General features: G+C 41.9%; 1 long non-coding RNA gene across 6 annotated transcripts in view; it reads left to right on the top strand.

Moving 5' to 3' along the window:
• Positions 1–26,987, top strand: part of LOC109445030 (uncharacterized) — a 282,305-nt gene that overhangs the window by 12,713 nt on the left and 242,605 nt on the right. For 4 of the 6 annotated variants that reach the window (XR_012489430.1, XR_012489437.1, XR_012489447.1 and 1 more), the window contains one exon: positions 26,397–26,581. This is a non-coding gene — a long non-coding RNA (uncharacterized LOC109445030). Of the gene's footprint in view, positions 1–9,996; positions 10,210–11,669; positions 12,068–26,396; positions 26,582–26,987 lie in introns of those variants that run through there. The other 2 variants (XR_012489466.1, XR_002136986.2) reach the window with 2 other exon arrangements.

Here is a 26,987-nt window from a genome sequence, read left to right as displayed (position 1 = left end):
CTCATAAAATAAGAGGTCCTTTAGTAAACGTACTCTCAAACTATGAATGAGGGTTATAAATGTCAGCAAAATGGAATTGAATTTGCTAGAATTTGGAGCTCCCAGCCCTGGCTCTTGACAGGGTGACTTTTTCTTCCATGTTCATGCAGTCTCTCTGGACCGATCTTTTTCCAGAACTGAGTACATCCTTTTTTCCTCCGGTCCCCTACACCCCAGTACAATTACCCTGTATAGATTCCTGTAATCTGCAAATGTTATTTAATATGTTACTGTATAACACTCTGTAACTGTTACTAATACCGCTTCTGTGGCACAGTGATAAATAGTTTTTGTAATTGTGGTTTTGAGTGGAACCGGTAGAACGCTTTTGTAATTGTGTGTCAGAGTTTCTCGTACTTTTTCCAGGAAGCCGGAACTGAATTGTTTTCAGGGCTTACAGCCTATCATCTTAGTCCAATAGCATATGCTCTTGTGGCCCACATGTTGCAAGCTATGAAAGGGCTATAATCAAAACACTCCCTAAGTGGCTAGCTACAGCCCAGGAATGTTTACTAGAATTGCCCTGAAGCCAAAGGAATTGAAAAAACACCCTCTTTCTTTCCATTAGGGCTTGCCCCAAGTTGTCCCTTCACTGTCAGAGCTTGTTGCACACACAGAGCAGAGCATCCATCACTTGTTATGAAATATATTAGCCATTCATGTATTTGTCCAGCCTGTTAGACTGTAAATGCCTCAAGGCCAGGGATAAAGTTTTACTCATCCTATTAGCCCAGCACCTCCTCCAATGCCTATTTATTGACCTAAAACAAGGGAACTAAACACAACCGAAAACAGGACACAAAAAACGAATTAGAAGTCCATGTGCAGCAGAGATAGCAGCTGTGCTTGGAGTCACATGGAGCAGGCGTGGGAGACCCACGCTGAAGGTTTCATTCTTAAAATTCTTAAAGGTGAGGAATTACTAAACATGAGGCTGACTTTTTTCCAAGGGGAGAAAATGGCAAAGTACAGAGATTGTATGGGACATACAGAAGACAGGTTTTCTCTGTTTTGAGCTTTGTCTAAAAAAGGGGGGGAGGGAGAATGGGAACTATGTCATATGATTGTTGTGAGGATGAAAACTTCCATGTACTGGGGGTGCCAAAAAAATGTACACAAATGGACACTTTGGTCAATGTTGCTCAAGCAGTAGTTCACTGTAATCAGAAGTGTCTGGACGCTGATGGTAACCACTTTGAGCACCTCTTGTCATTGCAGAAGTCACACGTGACTTGTATTCATCTTTTGTGATTGGTATATATTGAATATTACAATTTTAATAGTTTTTTCCTTTCTTACAATGTGTATACATGTTTTTGGCTCTCTCTGTATATGACTTAACGCTGTCCCTGGCTCACTGTAAGTGATTAGTAAGTATTAGATTTTTTTTTTAATTGTATCTCATTATATCCAATTAAAGGTATTTTTTGTGTCACTAGGAAAAAATTGCCCATTAGACTATTACACGGTGATTTCTTATCACTAAAGTTATCTTCTATTTATTGAAAAAATTTTAGACTTATTTAGATGGTTTTTAAAATTACATTTTATTCTCAGGCCATATATAAAAAGGTAAAAGTAAATAAATTGTCTAAGGTAATTGTAGAACTTTTCCATGTTCAGAGTCTAATTCTTCAGAATCACTTTTTGACTTAGAGATATTGATTTCTGTTTTTTCCCCCCATAATGTTGTCTGTGATATCAAGTGTTAGAAATTAGAAGTGTAGCACTTCTAAAATGTGCCCCTCTGCCAAATCCCAGTTTTTCTTCCAAACCACTGACACCCACTCTCCTTGTGCTTATTTCATCTTACCAGCAAGTGTCAACAGAATATTTTCAGACAACCAAATTCATACTCTTTTCTGAATTCCTGCTTTTACATCCTAATCTGCTTCCTACGTGGTGGTCCCCACATTAGTTCATGATAACTCCATTGCAGTCATTTTCTCAGGACAAAAATCCCCGGAGTCATTTTTGGCTCTCCCCTCTCTGTTGTACCAAAAATTCAATCCACTAGGATTCTAAATCCAGAATCTGGCTCCCATCTGCCCTCCTCTACTGCTACTTCACTAGCCTGAGGCATCCTCAACTCTCACCTATAATTATCTCATAACAGGTTTTTCTGCTTCTGTCTTGGCCCCCCTACATTTCTATTTGCAACATAGTGGTCTGAGTGAATCTTGCAAAAATAAGTCAGGTCTTGTCTCTCCTCTCCTCAAAACCCAGCATAATGCCAGTCAGAGTAAAAGGTGAAGTCTCTGTGTTGGCCCCTAAATCTTATGTCATCTGTGATGTTTCCTGCTTCACCTCTCTCTCCCCCTCCTACTCCCTTCTGGGGCATACTCCCCACTCACTGGAGTCCATTCTGTTTCCCAGTCTCACCAGGCATGCTCATGCCTGAGGATCTCTGCCCTAGCTCTTGTTCCAGCCTCTGGATCTATAGTTAACCCTCTCACCCTCTTCAAGTCTTTGCTCAAATCTCGTGTTCTCACTGAAGCCTACTTTGGCCATCCTAACTAATACCCTATCCTGAAGCTGCCTCTGTACCCCAGTCCACTCCATCCCCTTGAATCCACTCCACGTTTTCTTTTTTCCATGGGATTTACCAGTATAGCATACTATAAAATGTACTTATTTATTACAGTTTATTTCCTCACAACGACAGGCATCTTTGATTTGTTCACTGATGATTCCCAAGTGCCTAGAGCAGTGCCTCATGGGCATTTGTTCGGTACTTGTTGAGTTGTACTGACTTATAACAAATCCTGTGAGGTCAGTACAAGGTGCCATGGGAGTGTCTAGAAATGGCCCACACCGAGCAGGTTAAGAAAAACATTGTGAAGGAGCTAATGCCTCCGCTGAACTTTTAGGAAGTAGCGAGGCAGCTGAGGGGGAACCACGAGAAGCAATGAAATCACAGATGCAGAGTAATCCCTGTTTCAGCTGGATGTTTAGATTGGACACTACCTGATTACGGTTCAGAGTATGGAAGTCAAACCCCATAGGTCATAGACTGCAAAAAAAATTTCAGCAAGCTTTTTGTTTGTGCGTACAGCGTCATAGTGAGTACTGCCAGCATCCCATGGTCAAAGTCCATGGGCCAGAACCTCAGCCTGACCAGCCAAGGTGCCACGTCTGTGTTGGTCAACAGCATAGGCTGTAATGAAAACATTAAGGTTCTGGTAGCCAATGTAGTAGTGACGGTAGTTCACAGTGAATGTCTTTAGAAAGAAATGCAATGACATAGCGATTTTTCTCATTTGAGGTGTTCTTTCAGCTTAGACCAGGGATTGTCCTCATAGATGAAGCCTTAGCTATTTTGGTACTTGGGAGAAGACAAATCCACTCCCAAATCAGCTTTATAACTTATGGTGTATGATTTATGTGTTCTTTACAATATGTACCATCCGGTGGCTTCATATTTAAATTAGTAGTCTTGATAATTAGATGTCAAACTCAGTTGTTTCTAGCTGTTAGAGAAGTGTATGTGCTGTCAACATGAAAATATGACACATTTTAGAATTGTACACACTCTAAAATGTTTGCTTGTGCCTTTTAAATTTCAGCAGGCAGATACAAAGCCCTTTCTGCCTTCCAAATTTTGACTCTTTTCATAGAATCACCTAAGCTCAGTCTCTGGCTGACACACAGTAATCAATACACAGTATTTAAATGACTGAATCAAATAAATTTTGATCTAGAAGAAACATATACTCTAAACCTCAAGGACTTGGGGAAACCAACTTAATGTACTCTTTTGCAAATATCTGTAAAATAGGGCTCTTCATAGTACCTGTCTCGGTCTTTATGAGAATTAATATATGTAACAGGAGTTAATATATGTAAGTTTTTGACATATTTCTTTTACTAGTAGACTTTAGTTTTATTTTATTTATTTATTTTTTTATTTTATTAGTTTCAGGTGCACAAGACAAAGCAAAACTTAGACGTTTATCATTTATATCTCTCACACTGTGTGAACCCCCCACCCCCATCCACTATCCCTCTGACATCGCACACAGCCATTACATTTCCACTGTCTCTATTCCTAATGCTGTACTCTGCTTCCTGTAACAATATACATACAAATATATAAATATACATACATATATATATTTATATAAAATTATACTTGGCATTCAGTATTGTTCAGCTTCAGGTGTACTGTGCAGAGATCAGGCATCTACATCATCCCTGAGGTGGTCTCCCAAATGGGCCACATGTCCATCGGATACCCTACAACATCTTTACATTATTGATTACGTCCCCAAATTAATTTTCAAAACCCCGTGGCCATCTTGTGGTTAGACTTTAGTTTTAGAACAATATTAGATTCACAGAAAAAATGAGCATATAACACAGAGAATATATACTTACATCCTCTCCGCTTACCCAACCCCATCCCCAGGTTCCCTATTATTAACATGTTACATTAGTATAGTACATTTGTTACGAGCAATGAGCGAATATTGATACATTATTATTAACCAAAGTCTGTAGTTTACTCAGGTTTCCTTAGTTTTTACCTAATATCCTTTTCTGTTCTTGAATCCCATCCAGGATACTATGTTACACTTAGTAGTCTTGTCTTCTTAGGCTTTCTTGACTGTGACAGTTTCTCAGACTTTCCTGTTTGTGATGACCTTGGCAGTTTTGAGGAATATTGATTAGGTATGTTATAGGACGCCCTCTGTTGGAATTTGTCCTTGGCTTATATTAAGGCATATACAAGTGTTGGTTATTAATATTATTGCTTCATAAAATGTGGAACTGAGGTGGGAGGTGAGGGAAGGATAGTTTTGCTGGACGTTCAGTATTTAAAAGAAAGATTTATTTTGAGACTTGTTGGTTTATCATTGTTGAAAGACTGTGTGGACAAAATTTGGTGTGCCTACATCCGTCCTTCCATCTGTCCATTCAATTCAGTAAATATTCACCAAGTCTCTATGGTGAGGGCAGAAGTATGTTAGATGCTGATTCACAAAACAAAATTTCCCTCATGGAGCTTCCTATAAATTGGGAGATAGTGAATAAGGAACTAAGAAATAATCCAAAGGTTAGCTATGACAAGCAAAGAAAATATTCTTATATCAAAGAATGTCTCAGGTGATGGGAGGGGGGACTCCTTTATCAGAGTGGTGTGTAAGTTAGGGTTATATTTAACTGTGAGGGACAGAACTTAAAAATCGGGAGCTTAAACAAGATAGAAATTTCTCTCATGTTCAGGAAGTCAGGGAGTTAATCCAGAGCTAATGAGACAGCTCCATTGCATCAGGGTCCCAGGCTCCTTCCATCTTCTTGCTCTGCTGTGCATCGTTTCGTTTCCCAGGATCATGTCATGGTCTGAGACAGTTTCTGGGGCTCTCGCAATCATCTATGAATTCCAGCCAGCATAAAGGTGAAAGGGACAGGGATGGGAACAGCCCTTTCCCCATTTCTGCTTACTTCTTCTGGCCAGAACGTCATCATTGCCTTACCTAGCCACCTTGCCTGGTCTTTACCCAGGACAGGCACACCAGTTGAACATCAGAAGTTTTATTGCTGTGCAACAGTGGCTCTCAAACCTCAGCATGCATCAGACTCACCTGCAAGACTTGTTGAAATACATGTTGCTGGGCCCCAGCCCCAGAGTTTCTCATTTAGTAGGAGGCCAAGAATTTGCATTTTTAACCAGTTCCTGTGTGTTGTTAATACTGCTGGTCCAGGACCACACTTTGAGAACCACCACCATAGAAGAAGGGAAATATGGATGTTGAAGGAGCAGTCTCTGATTCAGAGCATAATTTGGACTTTAATCCTTTACATTTTTGTACTGAGACAGATTACACTTTCTGAGGTAAAGTAGCTCATCTTTGATGTGTCAATTCTGGATAGCTGTATACAATTTAGTCATTTTTGTGTAAGATCAGTGTTTTGGTTATCTACTGCTGTATAGCAAATAACCCAAAACACAGTAACCTAAAGCACTAATTTGCTTATGATGCTGTAGATCTGCAGTTTGAGCAGGACTCAGTGGGGAAGGCTTGCTTTTGCTCTACATGTGTTGGCTGGTTGTGAGTGGGGCTGGAGGATGCATGATGGTGTCACTCACATGTCCGGGGCCAGCTGTCAGGTGGGGCACCTCACTGCTCCTTGGACTTCCTTACCTGAAGTCTCGGGGTCCCCAAGAAGGTGAAATGGAAGTTCTAAGGCTTCTTAAAGCCACAGCCTAGAAATCACACTGAGTCACTTCTGCCAGATTCTGCTGGTGAAAGCTAGTCACAAAGCGAGCCCAGGTTAAAGGGGAGAGGAAGTATAATAGATTCCATCTATTGAAGGGAGGAGTGGCAAAGTCATATTGTGAAAGAACATGTGTTGTATTGTAGCCGTGTTTGGCCGTAGTCTACCATAGTCAGGAACGAGAATGTCAATCCCTTATAATTCTAAATATAGACATAGAACTATCATCCGATGGATTTTATCGCTACTGGGACCAGAGTGTGATTTGGGTAAAACACTGCCAAAATTATTTGGTGCACTGGTAGAAAAGAAATATGACAAGGTCAAACAGGGTTTTAGAAAGGTTTTCTGGTTATTGAAAAAACTTTCCCATACCTTTATTTTTATTTTTATTTTTTTTAAAGAAAGATTTATTTTTATTTTTAATTTTATTGGGGAATATTGGGGAAGAGAGTGTTTCTCCAGGGTCCATCAGCTCCAAGTCGTTGTCCTTCAATCTAGTTGCAGAGGGCGCAGCTCATCCAAGTCCAGTCGTTATTTTCAATCTTAGTTGCAGGGGGCACAGCCGACCATCCCATGTGGGAATTGAACCAGCAACCTTGTTGTTGAGAGCTCCCGCTCTAACCAACTGAGCCATCCGGCCACCCCTCCCGTACCTTTATTGATATAAAAGTTCAAACATGAGGAGGAGAACACAAATTTGAAATAAATTCATAAATATTTTTCTGCTGGCCTTCTTTACTCACATGGCTATTTTGATTGAAAATTGTGATCTCAACTTTTGAAAGTCAGCATTTTAAAAATAATGTTCTCACACAATATAATGTGAATTAGTGCTCTAAAAGAAGTCAAGGTTATAGAATATTTTTATACATCGTATCATTTAGGGTGTGGGCAAGAGACTCCCCGCGCCCCCAATGAAATTTTTACAAGTGCCTGAAATTTTACCAGCAGTGATTCATTATTTGTTTCAAGCATTGCTCATTTTCACTGAATTCTTACATAGCAAATACTTCTGGGAAAGGAAAGATAGGAAGTCAGTAGCACTGTACTATGAATAATTTAAAGGAACACTCTCTTTTTCAGAGAATTCTGAGTCCTGGGTGACTTTGGGGAAAGGGCGTGCTGAAGGCAGGAGTGAAGCGAGATGGGGGTGGGGTGGATGAAGAATGGTAAAATGGAGGTACCGAACCCACATTTCTTTACCTCACAGGACTGCTGCTTAGGTGCTTACGTGCTATTAAAACAACCAATTCCATAATGGCTTTTGATTTAGGAGAACATTTTGTTCCTATAATATGATACTCATGCACTCTGAGTTTTTTCTTTTCCTAAACATTTTTCCACAAAGAGTATTTCTGTACCCTTAAAATAGCTCTAGCCACCTGCTTTGAGGTGCTTCTCTTACAATAACTTCTGGTTTCTGTGATTTTCCTTTGGAATCAGATAGCTCTCCAGCCCTTCCTTCTCACCCTATTTCCCAAGGTCTAAAAGGCAGGCCTGGCGTTTTGCTGGACCTCTGCAGGTGCCGGTCTGCTGTGGGAAAATTCCAGCCTGGGCAGAGACCATGCTGTGTGTTCACCAGGTGTTGAATCAACCACAGAGGAGAGCTGCCTCACAGCCTGTGTTTTCCTCGTTTGAATAGCAAGATTATTTATTTCTTTGACTTTCTTAAGGCTACTCCATCTCTCCTTTGAATGTACGCTTTTCCCCATGAGAACTAAATCCGACTCAGACGCCCCGGAGAGTTGCATTCCAGGGAGCTGCTTTTGTTTGTGGAGCTGATACAGTGCAAGACTGATTTTATTATTCTAACAGAGAGCAAGAGCCTGTTCTGCGGTTCAGATGAAAAGCTCTGTGACTAACAGGATTCTTTCATCCTTTATTTATTTATTTATTTTGTGTGTGTGTGTGTGTGTGTGTGTGTGTGTGTGAACATTTCTCCCATTAGCTGCCCCATTGGTTCACAACAGTTCTCCCAGCTAAAGTGATCTATCACGGAGAGAGGGAAGGAGAAGTGGGAACTAGCTGGTGTTTACCCCCTGACAGTGGGGCTTTTACACCTGCAGTCAGGACAGGCAAACAGCTCTTACTTAGGTGGTGTGAGCTGACAGAGGAAGTTTGCCTCACAACCACTGCCGTTCTGGAGAAGTCCCCGGATATAGGGCAGCGAGCCAGTGGGTGCAGTCTGCCTCCCGGTTCTCCCTCCTCAAGTCAAAGGCTCTTGGAAGACAAGGCTTAGTTTTGCAGCCAAACTATAGATGGAGGTCCTTCTGCCGTCATCCTGGGATCTACTCAGTACGGATTTTACAGTTAGCCAGAGCCTGCTGTAAACTGGACTCAGAGCTGACCGGGCATTTTGCCTCTTTTAAGCCTCTACAGAGGCTTCCTCTCCCACACCCAACTGGTTGGCAGGGTACCCCTGGCTGTTGAAGGTTCGTCAGTGTTGAAGTGTCCCTTCTTGCTCTCCTCGCTCACTGTTTTCTCCCCTGCCACTTCATTTGGGCAAACACATTTAAAAAATATATATATGTGGCAGTTTGACAAATCCAATTAATAGCTTTGCGTCATGACATTAGCTGAAGAAGCAGGTGATAGACGCATCTCTAGGCTTGAGAGCTTGCAGAGATCCAGGTGAGCCATGGGCAATGAATGAATTGGAGCCAAGTGCTAATATAGTAACAGGATGGACCAACAAGATGTCAACAAGTGGAGAACAAATGTAAATACGATCTCTGGTATCCTCTTAGAGAAATCTCTGCTAACGACTCCGGTACCTTTCGGCCTCTGTGCATGGGCTCCCTCTAATGCCTAGAACCGCCCCAGTTTCTGAGCCTGTCCTGACAAGTAGGTGACATATCAGTGTACTAGGAGAGTGTAACCAGGAAGAGAGAAAGCATGCTGAATATTTGAAACTTGGGATTGAATGCAGAGAACTGTTTATATATGAGAAGGAAGAGCTGAGAAGCCAAACAATGGATGGCAACATAACCCAAAGAATAACAACAGCAGGGTGCCACTGCTCCTTCTAAACTGGAGGTCACCTGGGAGGAAGTGCTTTTTTAACCAAAGTGGAGAAGGCAGTACGGTCATCTGTTGGGAAACCATGGTGGGACTGCCTGGGAGGAGCTGGAGGCTCAGAGGAGATGCCAGAGACACTGCCTTAGGCAGAAAGGGAGGGAGAGAAATACCCTGAGAAACCAGCTGGCAAGGGTCCGTCTCCTGGGATCCAGAGCCGAGCAGCAGAGCCTGAGGGCTGGCGCAGGCGGAACCGCATGTGGTGGGGTGTGGGAGGGAGCTCAGAAGTATGTCCTGATGCAAGTGAGCTTTGCATCTGCAGTGCCAGGGATGAGGCCGGGCTGCCATGCAATGGACCAGTGGCATCGCCTCCTGTCCTCAGATAGTCTGGTAGAGTGTAATGGTTAAGAGTGCTGTGTAGTTCTTGCTAGGAGTGTGCACCACAAGGATGGATGCATTTATTCAAAAATCATTGAACTATATTTACATTACACCTCAGTAAAATGTAAAAATATACACAAAGAATATTAGGCTCTGGAGTCATGCTGTCTGTATTTGCTACTAACTAGCTTTTATGAACGGAATTATCTGTCTTCCTTTCCCACCCCCCCATTCATATGTTGTAGCCCTAATTCCCAATGTACAGTATTTGGAGATAGGGCCTCTAAGAAGGTAATTAAGAGTAAATGAGATCATACGGATGGTGTCCTAATCTGATAGGACTGGTGTCCTTATAAGAAGAGGAAGAGAAACCAGAGATCTCTCTGTCCACCTGTGCACAGAAGAAAGGCCATGTAAGGACACGGCAAGAAGGCAGCCCTCTGCAAGCCAGGAAGAGAGGCTTCACCAGAAATCAACCCTGCCAGGCCCTTGATCTTGGACTTCGAGTCTCCAGATGCTGAGAAAATAAATTTCTGTTGTTTAAATCCCCCAGTCTGTGTTACTCTGTGATGGCAGCCCTAGCTGACTAATAATATTAGCTTTGTGACTTGGAGCAAATCATATATGTTCTATCTACCTTAGTTTCTTCATTTGAGAAACGGAAATGATAAAACTTCCCTCCTCACAAGGTTTTTGGGAGAATTAAGTGAAGTGTGAGGTTACAGCACTTGGCATGTATTAATAGTAAGTATGCATGTGTAGCTCTTACTATTCATACCCCGAATTTCTGCCTCCGTATCCCTGCCCAGAATTCTGGGTCTCACCTATCATCAGACGCTGCCTCCAACCCCCCCCCCCCCCCGCCCAGCCTCACACAAGAGCTATTCTACTGCCACCCTCCAGCCACCACTTGGGGTTCTGCTGGCGTCACTCAGAACTGTCACCTGGTCTTCGTTTAGCTGTCTGTGCTCTACTTGCTGACCCCATCTCCATTGAGAATGTCATGTCCCCATAATTATGTGCTTTGGTTCACCTACCAAGTGGCTTGTGACTGAGCCAGCTGTATCAGTTTCCCATGGCCCCATCCTCTCTGGTCCTGGCTCCTTCTCATCAGCCTGTGTGCTTAGGTTGGCTCAGCACACTTCCCACCTCCTTTAGCAACTCTCCAGGCTGTTTACACAGACTCATGGAGCTGTGCAAATTCTAGATTTTTCTGTCTAGAAATGCCTTGGGATGGAAAGGGGTGAGTGGATGAGCTTTCTTTGAAGCTGCATTTGCATAGCAAGCACACTGTTTTATGTTTGTTTGTTTTTACCTTAGAATATGGGCTTATTTGGGGTGGATTTTGGGAGAAATAATGGAAGTAATGTGTGTGTGAGTTGGGGGTTGGCCGGTCACAGTCACAGGCCAGTTGGAGACAACTTCCCAGCATCAGGCCCTCACTCCACACATTAGTACTGGTTTTATGAAGGCATTGGGATTTGTGGTTGTCTGAGGTTTGTTGGGTGGTTTGCAAGCAGTGGTTCTCAGGTTTGTAATGATGTGTATTGGTTTTCAATTGCCGTATAGCTCAAACGTAAGAGCATAAAACAACACACGTTTTAAAATCTCTGTTTCTGCAGTTTTTAGTCTTTTGAAGTTACAAAAATGATACAAGCTGGTTATAACAAGTTTAAACATTAGGAAGTTTGTAAAAGTAAAAGTGATACATACGTTCTTCCCTCTATTCCAACTCTCCCAGGTAATAACTACTGATAGCCATTTAGTACATCCATTTATATTTTTTCCATGCTTACATGAACATAAACAGCAACTGGGTTTTTTTGTGTCTGTTTTTGTTTTGTTTTTGGTAAAATAAGAATGAGCTCATACTTAAATTAGACAGGATTTTTGTTTGCAAGTCATAGAAACTATATACGTCAACTATTTCAGGCAAAAAGAGGAATTCACTGGTAGAAGAATTTAAACCACCAGACCGTCTTTGTCTTTTGTCTCTGCTTCTCTCAAACCAGCATCCTCCCCAAGCTCGAACTCCATACACTGGAAGCTGCCTGGCGTTCACCCCCACCCCCCCAAGCTTCCCCACGCAGAGGCCTTATTGCTCTGCTGTCAGCGCTGAAGAAAATACTCCCAAGAAGTACTTTTGTCTGCAAATCACACAAAACCCAACTGCAAGTGAATTAATGGAGGGTTATTGTTTTCATGGAGTAAGATGCCTAGAGGTAGATGGTGGCTCTGTCGTCCAATGATGCCATGGTTCTGGGTCAGTTCCTTTGCAATTCTCTTGGTCTTCCCCTCATGGTTGCAAGATGGGTGCAGCCTCTCTAAACACTATTTTCTCCCTTGACAGTTTTCTTTCCATGGCTTCTCTCAAAGGTAAAGCCTGAGACAAAGGCTGTGTGCAGGGACTTGGGGAGGTGCTCACAGGAAGCAGGTAAGGACTGGGGTTGGGGGAGATGAAGCAGGGAAAGAAAGGTATTATAAGAATGCATTACTGAGTGGGGCAGTGGGTGATGTGCTAAATCCTGCTGGTACCGCCTGAGCAGCCTTATGAGATATATCAGAACTGTCCGCTGGGGGACCAGGAGAGCAGCACTTTTTATCAGTGCACCTGCCCCCACAACTAAACAGATCTGCCAGTTAGCGTGTATATATGGTATACACAGTTCATAGCTGCTTACTACTTCGTTATACAGATGAGCCATCCTTTGCATGTTCGCCTGTTAATGGACATTTAAGTTGCAGTCCTAATTTCATGTCACATTGCCACAAGCATTGACAGGGTCATGACTTTTTCTTTTTCTTTTTTCACGATCCCAGGACTGAGGAAGTGTTATTCCATTTCTAGGCTTTGGGAAATTGGAAAATATAGCAATATTTCATCTTGCCAAAACAACTATTTCACACTAACCTATTCAGAACAAAAATAGCAGAGGTAAAAATAGCTACTAAGCAGCCAAATAGATGTCAAACAGTCACGAATTCCAGATGGAACGGGCAGTCCTGTGTGCAAGGTCACTCGGATTTTGCCTTAAATCTCACACATTTCACTTGAAAGAGAGCTCTTTATAGGCCTGTTCAACCCCGTTTCACTTACAATTCTGGCTAGCTTGGTATCCTAGTTACTGTCTCCACAGCAAATGAAAAGGGGAAGGAAGCTGCTAAGGGAAGCCACGCTGACAAACTCAAGATCAAAACGTGACCATTGACAGCAAAAGGAGGCAAAAAAATCAGAATAACAGCAACAACTAAAAAATAACCACCTTTTTCAAAATGTCATAAACATGCAAAAAAATAATTGGTATTCTATCAGTCTACGGAACAGTCAAAGAACTGAGGTCCCCAGCCAGGAAGAAGAGTTAAAATTGCATTTAGAGTACCCTTTTCAAGGCAAGGAAATGAATAATGTATTTTATGCTATTAAGACCTCTCATTCAGTATTGACTCAGTATGATGATTATTTTTGTGTAATATGTTTTAGAGAGATTTCCCAATAAGTAGATTTAAAATGATGAAAAAAGTGGATTCTAAAAGCTCTGGGGAACTTCACTCTGAAAACAAATGTTTTCCATGGAGTTTTAGCCAATGTTGGGTAGAAACAGGGAGGGATTTCTCTACTCCTCTGCACAAGAGGGTGACATGGAGCAGCCTCCGCCTCTAAATCAGGGCAGCGGGCTCTGTCTCAGGAGTGCACGTGGACTATCACTAAACTGTCCTTCAGCAGTGACCGCTAAAGCTGGGTAGGCAAATATTGAGACATGTATCCATCCTCCTAGAAATCTTCCAGGAATGTGATAGGTGCGCTGGAATGGAATGACCAAAAATTAATATATTAATATAATAATATATTATATTACATAAGACCTGGTCTTATATTATAGTAAAATAAGACTGGGTCTTATATTAATTTTTGCTCCAAAAGACGCATTAGAGTTGATTGTCTAGCTAGGTCTTATTTTCGGGGAAACACGGTAGAAGTTGGAAAAGGCAAGAAAATGGGATTCTCTCCTAGAGCCTCCAGAAAGGAATGCAGCCCTAGCACCACCTTGATTAGCCCAGGGAGACCCATTTTGAACTTCTGACTTCCAGAACTCTAGGATAATAAGTCTGTATTGCTTTAAGTCACTAAATTTGTGGTAATTGGTTCCAGTTGCAGTAGGAAACTAATACACATGCTTGTAACTTACATTTAAGATGTACTTATGAAGTGTTTACTATATGCTTAACATCGTGCATGGGGAGAAGATACAAAAACAGTGTCACTGTCACACCTTTTCTTAAGTGTTGATATTTCAGGAGATGAAATAGGGTTTTATATCGGTTGCACAGACCTTTAGCTATCATTATGATGCTCCTAGTTGCTTAGGCAACTATTGATTCATCTAATCATCCACAGCTCTTCATGCCTTCTCTGTGCCAGGCATTGTGCATACAGAGACAAATGAGATACAAAGATGAGCAAGATACAGATACTAGATGTCATCAAGCAGGATTCTCCATCTCCATTACACCCAATCTGCTTCTCCTGCAATCTTTTCCCAAACTCCCAACTCCTCAAACTCCAAATCTACAAAATAGTTGGAGCAGAAGTTTTCAGCCAGTGATGTAAGTGAGAGTCATTTCTGTGGTTGGTGTGAAGGGGAAGGTAAAAGGGTAATGCCTGGATCTGCCCATGGAGATTCTGACTCAGTAGTCTGAAGGAGACTTTGGCTATAGGTTTTTTTTGGTAAAAACTCCCTATGTAATTCTACACCTTGCTTAAGAGAGTACGATGAATATAGCAAAAACAAACAAAAAAAACAAACAATAAAAACAAAAAACAGACCAAAGAAATTTCAACAAGTTAAACATTTTTTGATATCATATAGGTGGTACATGTTAGTTGATTATGATGTAAAGAAATTATAAACAACAGAAGAGAACCACTCAAAACCTGTACATTTGGAAATTAACAAAGCACATTCCTAAATAATTAATTATCTGGAGAAAGAGGGAGTCAGAGTAAAATTGCAAAATATTTAGAAAAAGAGAAACCATAAGGAAAGTAAACCACAAGGAAACCAAAATTACAGGAAGTAGCCAAAGTGGTATTCAGAGGGAAATTTATAGTCTTAAACTTTTATTAGAAAATAAGAAAGATTAAACATAAAGTACCCAGGTTAAGTAGATATAAAAAGAACAACAAAAATTAACCCTAAAGAGTAGAAATGTTTATGGCAGATTAAAGATAAAAACAAAATGAAGCAAAATCACCTTAGTGGAACTGATGAACAAAACCAAAAGTTTGTTCCTTGAAAAATGAACTTTGGTTATGATAAATACATAGTATTATTATTAGTTGTAGTATTAGTATTAGTAGTAGTGGTAGTAGTAGTATTACGAAAACATGTATGTAATTCTTTGTGTCAGAGGCATTCATTACCCACCAGCTATGCACGTGCTTTCCTGCATTTCCACGCTCTCTGGGCCATAAGTGGTATTTGCCACTGAACCGTAAGCAGAGTGACATGTGCCATTTATGAACCAAAGCATTTACGAGCCCGTGTGTGATTCTTCAGCTCTCCCTCTCTCTTTCTCTGCTGTTGTGAGCTTGGAGGTCATGTCCTTAGATAGTGAAGCCATATGTGGAAGTAGCCCAGGTTACTGAGTCCCCAAATGAAGGACAGAGACTGGACAGTTGCCCAACGGACACAGAAGTCTGTGTGCACAAGAAATTAAACTTTCTGGCATTAAGTCACTGGTGCATGTTTTAATGTAGCATAGCCTATCTTATCCTAACTAATTCATGTTTTATAAAATGTGTTCTTTCTAGAGTACCTCTCAGTTGTTAGATCAATACCTATAACTTAACCAATGTATTGTGAAAGTTAAAGTGCAGAAAGAGAGTGGAAAAGGGGAGATAAGCTGAGCTCTTCAAACTTGATTGTTTTTCCTATTTGTTGCCAGGCAAATTTACCTAAAGTACAAGTCAGTTACCAAGACCTAATAAATAGCCCAAGTTGTGTATGTCTACAAATATACATATACTGCAAAGCCTGTAGAGGGAAAGGGTTTCTAGCCACCTCCTATACTGTTTTCTGTTTACAGTATTTCTCTTAATTTGTTAATTCACTGTTGCTTTAGTAAGACTAAGAAACAACTTTTTAATTTCTATTTCTATAGACTATTAATGTGACTTATCACAATTGACTCATTACAGCATATTTCCATCAAAGTGAGAAAATGAAAATAACACACAAAACACAGGTTTCTGTATTAAATGACCTATAGCTGAATTTAACCTGATTTTGATGCTAATTCTCATGTTCATAGTACAGTAGAGCAAAGCCATTTATCAACAGGAATGTTTTCAAGCGTTAGACCTATTTCTGAAATGTACAGAATACTGAAGCAAGCAGTGATTTAATGCATGGAGTCAGCTTGTCTGAGTTTATATCCCAACTCCATAACCTACTACCCAGGTGACCTTTGGCATTATTGAGCCTCTCAGAGCCTCAGTTTCCCACTTTGTAAAATGGGAGTAGCTGTTGTTACCACCTCAAGGGGTTGTGGTGGGGATTAAAAATGGTGCTCTGTAAATTGCTCTGTACGTGGTGGTGGTGGTGGTGGTGGTGATAATGGCACTTGTGATTGAGCAGGTTACCTAGTCACACAGAGCTGGCACTGATGAGCAGCTCTGCCTCTTAATACCCATGTTTCTTTGAGCACCTTAACTTCTCTCATTTTCAGTTTTCTCATGAATGAATGAGGGTAATTACAGTTATCTGGTACACTTGTTGGGAAGATTAAATCAAATAGAGTATTACAAATAGTGTTTAGCACAGAGATGGGTACACAAGGCACTCAATAAATAATAGCTATTCTTATGAAAAGCAAAAGTTGGAAAACTGCTATTTAGTTTACCTAGATAAAAAAATATCATCCAACACAATATTCTCTGTTACCATGCTCTTCTACTTCTTGTGGCCTTAAACGTTCCTATTATTATTTTCTGAACTACAGGTCAAGTTCTGATACCAAGAATTCTAGTACATTATCTAATATTTTTTGTTTTGTATTTTTTAATATCTAGATTTCATGAGGTGAGAACTGGAAAATCTTTTGGTTGCTGTTATACAGATTTTACTTGCCCTTGTTGGATTTAACTTAGAGTCCACATTTTTGCCTTTCCTCTTTCATCTCTCCTTGCTTCCTTCTTCCCTCTTTCCTTGCTTCTGATCCTCATTCCTTTGTTTTCTTCCTCCCTTCCTTCTTTATAAGCAGGTACATTGAGTGAAACTCCCATGCATGATAGCCTCCATATGCCCATCTAAATGATTATCTCCTCTTCCACACAGAGACTGCCATTACTCCAACGATTGCTTTCACTCTCATTTTGGCCAAAACTTTACCTTCTCCCAATGCATTCAATATTAATTTCAGCTTGCAAACTTCTGATAATTTTTAACCCATGCTTTTTTTCCCAATGCTATTGTTAACTTATTAGCTCCACATTTTCCATTGCTTACTAATTTTAAATCCTTAAAGAAGATGCCAAACAATCAAAATCCAATCTGGTTTTACAAAGTACGTCAATGATATGAAAGGGTCAAGTTCTGGCCACCCACGGAAATTGTTCCAGACAAAGCTATCAACTTCTTCCTTGGATTCTAAAATGATATCGATTTGTTTGTTTGGCACCAAGTTGCAAGGGAAATTGAGTTAGTTAAATTGTCTCCAGTAAAGAGAATTTTCACTTTCTGAAAATGTTAAAGTCCATAGACTCTCTCAGGACTTCAGTATATCATTGATATTTTATACCCAGAGAAACAAGTAGCAATGATATTGATGGTACTGTTAATATGAACAGCTATTGTGTGGGGCCTATTATCTTTTCTCTGAGGAGGGGAGGGTCATTGTAAGGTTTGGGGAGCTAGGGAGAGAATCCCTGCTTCAGGCATATTTGATGAGGCTCTTGGAAGAACAAGGGTGGGAGAAGGGAGTGCCATGAGTTTGTAGTGGGAGTAGATTTGTGGTCAGCATCCTTGGCTCTTCTGGAGAGTGGGGGCATCTTTGTGCACATCCATTTTCAGCGAGCAAGATGGTACCAGGGTTAAGAACCCAGGCTGTGGAGGCAGACATAGCTGGCTCACTTCAAGGGCCAGCTTTATCATTTGCTAGTTGCATGACCTTGTATAAATTACTCTACTTCACCAAGCCTTGGTTTCTTCATCTGTTAAATCAGGTCGGTAATGGTACCTTCCCTTTAGGGTTGAGTGAGTGACAGAATGTGTGGAAAACGTTTAGCACAGTGTCAGGCACATGGTAAACGCAGTGACTGTTTAGGATTGTTATGGCTGTTTTACTATTACATTATTATTAAATTCTATAATTTAATCATTGAGTTTAGTTGAAGAAGAAGAGTTTTTTCACTTCTCCAATGAATCATGGGATCCTGCACTTCAACCCCTGGCTTTAAAGTGGGAAGCCATTATTTCTTATGTGTTTTCTGTTTGTTTGACTATCTGGAGGATAAATCAGCCTCTTCCTTTTTTTCTTACTCTTTTTCTTCTCCATGTAATTCCAATAAAAACCCCTTGCCTATGTAGATGTCACTGTAAGCCATATAGGTGTCAGAGGAAAGTGGTAGCGCACCTCTGCCATTTGAAATACAGATTTGGACACAGTGGAGCCCTGCGGGTGAGAGAGAGTTCTAGAACTCTCAGGGGCTTCAATGCTTGGGTTTGCAGAACTCAGTGCTCTCAGTCTCACTACGCACAGAGCCTGGGCAGTTTGATGGGGCTGTTTTTGGCCTGGTGTCAGGGGACTCCCCAGACATCTGCAACCTTCCTGGAGGCCTCTTCCTCCCAGGTTAATCACATGCTGGGCTGTGAGAGGAGCCCCATTTCAGTCTCCCCTGGCCTCTGGCAGCTGCATGGGAGCCGGGAGAAGTTAAATGTCAGCCTCTGGTTGAAACTGAGAGGTGGTAAGGAAATGGAAGCCTGACAATAGACGTGGGCAAGGTCAGTACTGAAGTTGCAGGGATGACGTCAGAATGTGTACATTGGGGTCTTTTGGGCTGAAATTATCTGTGTTACCGTGTTTCCCCAAAAATAAGACCTAGCCGGACAAGCAACTCTAATGCGTCTTTTGGAGCAAAAATTATTATAAGACTCAGCCTTATTTTGCTATAATATAAGGCCAGGTCTATAATATAATATAATGTAATGTAATATAGTATAATATAAATAATATAATATATAATATAATTAATATAATATAATATAATACCGGGTCTTGTATTAATTTTTGCACCAAAAGACGCATTAGAGCTGATTGTCCGACTAGGTCTTATATTTGGGGAGACACAGTACTTCATCACTTCAATCTATTTCTGTGGGGGAAAAAAAGAAATATATATGTATATATACATACATATATATGTGTATGTACATTGCTCACAGAGTGCTTTCACATTGAGTAGAAGAAAGCTGACTTTTCCTCTCTATGTCTGTCCTTTATTCTTACGTGACTATCACATTCATAACCTCTGACACTACTGGTCACCAGATGTGAGGGTTTCTCCCGTCCCAAGGTGGGTGTTCTGCAATTTAACTAATCAATTCCAACACCATCTACCTGAAAATAGTGTCAGATCCCACAGGTTAAGGGCTCAGTACCCTGAGACTGTCCCCCACTTCAGATGCCAGTCACAAGCAGTAGGTCCCCAGGTTACCCACAACTTCTGTCCAACTTGGTTATACATCGGAGGTTCCCATGCCTCTCCTCAGGTTCTATTGACTTGCTAGAGCAACTCACAGAACTCAAGGAAACACTTACATTGACCAGTTTATTGAAAGACATGATAAAGGATACAGCTGAAGAGATATAGAGCGCAAGGACTGGAGGGTTACAAGCACAGGCGCTCCTGTCCCTGTGCAGTTGGGGTGTGTCACACTCCTGGTACACACGGATATGTTCACCAACCTGAAGCTCTCTGAACCCCCATACTATTGGGATTGTTACGGAGGCTTCATCACGTAGGCAGGATCAATTGTTAACTGCATTTCCAGTCCTTCTCCCCTTTCAAGAGAATGAGGGGTAGGGCTGAACATTCCAAGCTTCTAATCATGGCTTTGTCTTCCTAGTGACTAGCCCCCATCTAGGGGCCCATTAAGAGTAGCCTCAGTAGAACAACAGACACTCCTATCACCCAGGAAATTACAAGGGTTTCAGGAGCTCTGTGCCAGTAACCAGGGGCAGAGACCAATATACTATATTTCCGCTTATCACACACTTATGCATCAGAGGGCATGGTCCTCACAATAGCCCTTTGAGGCAGGCAGGGGAGGTCTCGCCCCTATTTTTCAGAAAAGAAAACAGAAGCTGTCCCCAGTACGTCTTCTGCATAAGTGGCAGTGCTGTCCCTGGCTCCTGGTTCCATTGTTCAGGGTTTTTGCAGTGGGCAGGACTTATTCCTAGGTAAGGACCTAAGGTAAGGCTTGAGGCCCACTGGGACCATCTCCGGGCACAAAATTACTTCTACTTTTCTGTGTGATTTTCTGAAATTCCATCATTGTGAGTCAATTACACATTTGATTTGGCCAGTACTTCTCCAAGTCCTCTCTTACAAAATACTAAGGATCCCTAGTAGGGGCAGGTAAATCATAAATGAGAAATCAGTTTGCCAAATTAATGTCTGTCTTGACAGCCAGCTCAGATAGGAATGTTGATGGCAGATGGAGAGAGGGAACCTCTGGAATTGGAAGCACTCTTGAAGAAGTGCAGGCCTGGGAGGGTGCATTGGTTTTCTGTTGCTGTAAAAGCAATTACTGCAACCTTGCTAGCTTAAAACAATGCATAGTTATTACCTCACCGTTTCTGTTGTTCAGGAGTCTGGGCCCAGCTTGGCTGGGTCCTCTGCTCAAGTTCTTAGAGGACTCGTGAAAATGCTGCTGGGCTGCAGGCCTCTCTGAACGTGGGATCTTCTTCCAAGCTCACAGTGTTGTTGGCAGGATTCAGTTCCTCATGGTTACAGGACGGAAGCCCTCAGCACCCAGAGTCCATGTGCAGTTTCCTGCCACGTGGCACTCGCTCTCCATAGGCAGTCCCCATCACAGCGATTGCTTCTCCAAGGCCAGCCACAGGTTTTCTCTCTCAAGTCCCTCAGATGGAGTGTTACATAGCATAATGTCATCACGGGAGTGACATTTTGAGATTTCACCTGAAAATCTAGATCTTTCAGTGAAGCTGGGCCCACATTCTCACTGGGAAACAGCTGGTGGGAGCTGAGTAACCTGGACATGGAAGGACTCTAGTTTTCCAGAGTCCCCTCCTTCGGCGGATGTTGCATATGCCCTGCCACCCGTCCTGCTTCAATCATGTACTGCGATCTTCTGTCTGTCGTGGGTATTTGAGTTTGTGACACAGGATACATTCTTGAAGAAACTGAAGAAGTGTATGACTCCAGGAAGTGGACTAGGAGGTTGTGATGGAAGAAAGGGGGTGGGGCTGAAGCAAATATGGCCCCATTTTCTAATTATAACGCAAAAGAAGGTGGGATCGAATGGAGCTGGGGTCTGCTCCTGGCTCTGCACTCACGTGTGTGGATTTGAGTTTATAATTTCATCTTTTCGGAGCCTCACTTTCCTCATCTGGAAAGCCTCCCTTCCCCCGGAGTCTCTGAGGGCCTAGGAATCTATAATTCTGACAAGTGCCCAAGGTGATTCTTAGTCAGGCAGGTTTGGATGACGTGTCCATTCACAACTGGGCATTAGCCAGCAGTTATGGGCTCAGGAGTAAGAGCCAGTTCTTGGGGAAAGGGGTTGGCAATTGGGCCTAATCCAAGCAGGCTAGAACTCCAGGAAATATTTCAGTTTCAGAAGGAATATTCTCAGTGAGAAAATATTGAGAAGTTAAGAAGAATCTGGGAAACTGAGTCAGAAACCAAAACATATAGACTGGGCCATCATGGTGGAGTAAATGGTAACTGGGTTCCTTCGCAGCCCCTAGCAGCTAACTTCCTATACTTTTGTAAGCTGCTGATGGGGTTGGAGTGCCCAGCCCAGTAAAAAGCAGGGGCTCAGTAAATGTTGGTTGAATAAGTGAGTCAATAACAAATAAACATTTGCCAGGGTGTGGTGCATGATGCCATTTGGATGCACTCTCCCACTCTGAACCTCTGCGAACCTCTCTGAGAACATGGAGGGAAGGTTTCCTGTCTCTCAACACACTCTTTCTACTGAACTGAGTGCAATCTATAGAGATATCATAGTTAAGGAGCGGCCCAATTTAGAGCAAATCTTTTATTTCTAGCTCAAAGCAAATTAAGTACCTCCAGTGTACTGGTTGAAAATGCAAAGCTATCATTTTCCATTAAAAAAAGAAATTCTTTTTGTTTCTGAATTTCAAATTCTGGAACACATTTTCCCAACCAAGGGGAATTTGTAGGTGAATTAGTAACTTGTAGGTGTGGAAAGCTTCAGTGTAGACAAACTTGGATTTTATCATTACACTATCATGTTGGAACACGTACGAGAATTTTAAGCAGTCTAGTACAAGCGCTGATTGTTATTAATGCTTTGTGGTGAAAGAACATGATATTTACCAAGTTGTGTACTTTAATTTGTGCCGTCTATTGTTTGTCCCTCATACCTCAATAAAGCCATAAAAACAAAGGGATGTGAAGTGGAAAAGGATACATATGCTTTAGGGTAAGACTTTGTTTCCCCTAAAATATAGTTTGGTCAGTTAATTCATATATTTTTGGTACTATCTCCTTTTAACACACAACATTGGTTTTGTTTAATAACCCAAAAGAGCCTCTAAATATTTCATAGCTGATATTCGCGGTGAGACGTTAACTTGCACCGCAGTTATTTTTTATTTATGGGCTTTTATTTATAGTGCTCCACGAAGCATGGGAAAGACAGGTTTATGCTCTGGGCCTTCTATGAGTGCTTAGCATTTAGATAGCAGTGACAGGTACAAGCATGAGTGGCTTTGTGAGTTATTTGGAATGATAGCCTCCTGGTCAGAATGACATGCTGTCCTGCTTGGGGGGGAAATGATTATACAGGGTATGGTCACCAGTCACTGCATTTGGAGTCATTTTTCTAGAAGTGGTGATGAGCATTTCAGGGACAGAAGTATTGTGGAAGGTAGATGGGGGAAAGAAAGGCATTTGAAATGAGGGAAACGGCATAAGCAAGGCACGAAGGTGCTGTATGTGGTATATTTATGGGACAATATGAGGGAATAGAATTAAACAAGGCTGAGTAGTGTGGTGGGCCTGGATTATGAAGGATCTAGGGAGTTAGGCCTCGGAATGCTAGCAAATGGAAAATAGGATGTTTTCTATTAAAGGTTTCTGAATGGAAGAATGCCATAATAGTAATTAATTTTCTATTGAAGGATTACCATACATAGGTAATGTTACAAGTGCTCTGACATACGCAATAGATGCCACAGCAATCCTGTGATGGAAACACTATTTTCAGTCTCTCATTTTTAAAAAAGATTTTTGTTAAAAATATAGCTAACATACAATATTATATTAGTTTCAGGGGTACACAATAATTATTCAACATTTATATACGTAAAGAAGTGATCACCACAAGTCCCGAAACCATGTGACATTCTACCAAGCTATGCCAATATTACTGACTATATTCCCTATGCTGTACATTACATCCTCGTGACTTATTTGTTTCATACTTAGAAATTTGGACCTCGTATTCCCCTTCACCTTTTCTCCCTTTTAAATTTTTTAATTATAGGTGAAATTCAACATTTTTTTTATATTAATTTCAGGTGTACAGCATAGTGATTAGACATTTATATAATTTAAGAAGTGATCCCCCTGACTACTCTAGTATCCACTTGGCACTCTACATAGTTATTATCATATTATTGACTATATTCCCTGTGCTTTACTTTACATCCCCATGACTATTTTGTAACTACCAACTTGTATTTCTTAATCCCTTCACCTTTTTCACCCTAACCCCCAACCCCCTCCCATCTATCACCCCAACATATCTAGTACCCGTCTGACACCATACATAGTTATTACAATACTATTGACTATATTCCTTATGCTCTACCCTACATCCCCATGACTACTTTGTAACAACCAATTCATACTTTGTAATCCCTTCCTCTTTTTTCACCAACACCCCTAACGCCCCTCCCATCTGGCAACAATCAAAATATTTTCTGTATCTAAGAGTTTATTTCTAGCTTTGTTGTCCATTTTGTTCTTTAGATTCCACATATCAGTGAAATCATGTTGCAACTGTCTTTCTCTGTCTGACATTCCACCCAGCATAGTACCTTCCAGGTCCATCCATGCTGCTGCATGAAACAGTAACCATTCCCTTCCATAGCCGAGCAATATTCCGTTGTATATATGTACCATCTCCTCTTTATCCATTCTTCCATTGACAGACACCCAGGCTGTCTCCACATCTTGGTCATTGTAAACAATGCTGCAATGAACATATGGATACACATGTCCCCTCGAAGTAGCATTTTGGATTTCTTCAGATAAATACCCAGAAGTGCGATTACTGGGTCCTTCTTTGTCTCTTGTTGTAGACTTTGTTTTAAAGTCTCTTTTGTCTGATATAAGTGTTGCTACCCCAGGTATTTTTTTTTTCCATTTTCATGAAATAACTTTTTCATCCCTCTACTTTCCATCAGTGTGTGTCTTTTAATCTGAAGTGAGTATCTGGTAGGCAGCATATGTAAGAGTTTTCTTTTCTTATCCATTCAGCCATCCTATGTCTTTTGATTGGAGCATTTAATTCATTTATATTGAAAGTAATTGTTGATAGATATGTAGCTATTGCCATTTTATTATTCATAATTTTGATCTTTTTTTTTCCATTTTAAAGAAGTCCCCCTAACATTCCTTGTAATAGTGGTTTGGTGGTGATGAACTCCTTTAGCTTTTTCTTGTCTGGGAAGCTCTTTATCTGTCCTTTGATTTTAAATAATAGCCTTGTTGGGTAGAGTTTCCTTGGTTGTGGGTCCTTGCTTTTCATCACATTGAATATTTTGTGCCAATCCCTTCTGGCCTCCAAAGTTTCTGTTGAGAAGTCAGCTGACAATCTTATAGGGGCTTCCTTATAAGTTACTAGTTGCCTTTCTCTTGCTGCTTTTAGGATTCTCTCTGTCTTTAACCTTTGCCATTTTAATTATAATGTGTCTAGGTGTGGTCCTGTTTGGGTTCATCCTGTTTGGGACTCTCTGTGCTTCCTGGACTTATATGTCCATTTCCTTCGCCAGGTTAGGGAAGTTTTCAGTCATTATTTCTTCAAATAGGTTCTCAATCCCTTTCTCTCTTCTCCTTCTGGTACCCCTATGATGCGAATATTGTTATGCTTGATGTTGTTCCAGAGGTCTCTTAAACTATCTTCATTTTTTTGGATTCTTTTATCTTTTTGCTGTTCTGATTGGGTGTTTTCTGCTACCTTGTCTTCCAAATCGCTGATTCAGTCCTCTGCTTCATCTAGTCTGCTGGTGATTCCTTCTAGTTATTGTATTCTTTCCTTCTGACTGGTCGTTTTTTATGGTTTCTATGTCCTTTTTAATGCTTGCTCTCTCTGTTGAAGTTCTCACTAAGTTCCTCGAGCATCCTTATAACCATTGTTTTGAACTCTGTCTCTGGTAGGTTGCTTACCTCCATTTCATTTAGTTCTTTTTCTGGAGTTTTCTCCCTTTCTTTCATTTGGGGTGTAGTTTTTTGTTTCCTCATTTTGACTGCCTCTCTGTGTTTGTTTCTATATATTAGGTAGATCTGCTATGTCCGTCAGTCTTGGTCAGGTGGCCTTATGTAGTAGGTGCCCTGTGGGGTCCTGGCACAGTCTCCCTGGTCACTTGCTCTGGGTCCTCCTGGAGTGTCGCTTGTGTGGGTTGTATGTACTCCCCTGTGATAGTTGAACCTGGATTGCTATTAGCACATCTGTGGGTGGCCTTGGTCCTCAGGCTGACTGGCTGTGGGGTTTGGCCACAATGAGAGCTTATGGGCTGCTATGCAGAAGGCTTATTCCACTGAGTAGGATCCACCCCAGTGGGCTCTGCTGTCTGTTGAGACCACCCTTTTTGTGTGCCACTTATGGGGCCAATTTAGCAGTGCTGTGCTGTGGTCTGAAGCTAACTTCCAAGTATGTTGGTTCTGGGGCCTCTTAGGAGGGACTCCAGTGCAGGCCCAGGTGACCCACTGCCTGTGGCTGGCTGGGGACTACCTGGTAGGAGCCACAAAGTGATCTGTGGTTGTTCGCTGCCTCTCCTAAAGTTGGAGGCATGTGGGAGAGGCCACACTGTGGACCAAGGACGGCTGCCACTAGTACAGGGTCTGTGGTAGCTCTGCAAAAAGACAGGACACCCCAAGGCCTGCTGCCACCTGCTGGCTTCCTTAAGGTTCAGCCACTGATGAAGCCTCATGTGGTACATGAGTTGGGTGAGGCAGTGTCTCAGGGAGTCACTAGAGTGGGAAGAGCTGTGGTCACCAGGTTAATGTAGACTCTGGTTTGGTGCCAGTGCTGAGCCTGGAGCGACTCAGCAAATGTCTCAGAGCACACCGAGGCCAGTCACCACCCACCTGGGGCCCATGTACTCCAACAGCTTTCTAAGAAAGAGTGCATTGTGGGCAGTGCTGGCTGCTCTCATGGAATTGCCTGTGGCATTGGGGTGGTTGGGAGAGGTGGACCAGCAGATCTGAACAGACCAATCAGATTCAGATTTTGCCATGATAGGGGGAGAGCTCAACACAGGAAAGATGGCATCTGCCTGCCGGCTGCCTGCCAGCTGCACAGGAGAAGGATCCCATACAGGGAAAGTGTCAACTGTCCTCCAGCCCTTGCCAAGAGCCACATACCTCAGTCTACCCGCCTTCAGCCTCCAATGCCTCCCGAGTCACCGTCCCTCCACAGGAGCCCAGGTGAGTGCCTGGGAGAGAGAGAGTCCATGCGCAGATCGTGTAAATGTATGTTTGAGTTTCCCACAGCCTTCCACCCTACCCAGATGGTTGGAATCTCCACTGTTTTTCACAGTCAGATGTTGTGAGGGCTCCTCTTCCGAGAACAAGTACTCCGGACTGGGGAGGGCGGTGTAGGGCTGGGGTCTCTCACTCCTCTGAGGGGAGCCTCCATGGCCGAGATATCCTTCCTGATTCTCAACTGTCACATGGAGGTTTGAGGCCAGCCTGTTCCACGTCTCTGCCCCTCTTACCAGTCTTGATGTGACTTCTTTATATCCTGAGTTATAAAACTTCTGTTCAGCTAGACTTTAGATGGTTCTCCAGGTTGGTTGCTCTATAATATAGTTGTAATTTTAATGAGTTCACG

Source organism: Rhinolophus sinicus, linkage group LG01 (assembly GCF_036562045.2).
Source record: "Rhinolophus sinicus isolate RSC01 linkage group LG01, ASM3656204v1, whole genome shotgun sequence".
In the NCBI taxonomy this organism is placed as follows: domain Eukaryota; kingdom Metazoa; phylum Chordata; class Mammalia; order Chiroptera; family Rhinolophidae; genus Rhinolophus; species Rhinolophus sinicus.
This window is presented reverse-complemented; position numbering and strand designations above follow the sequence as displayed.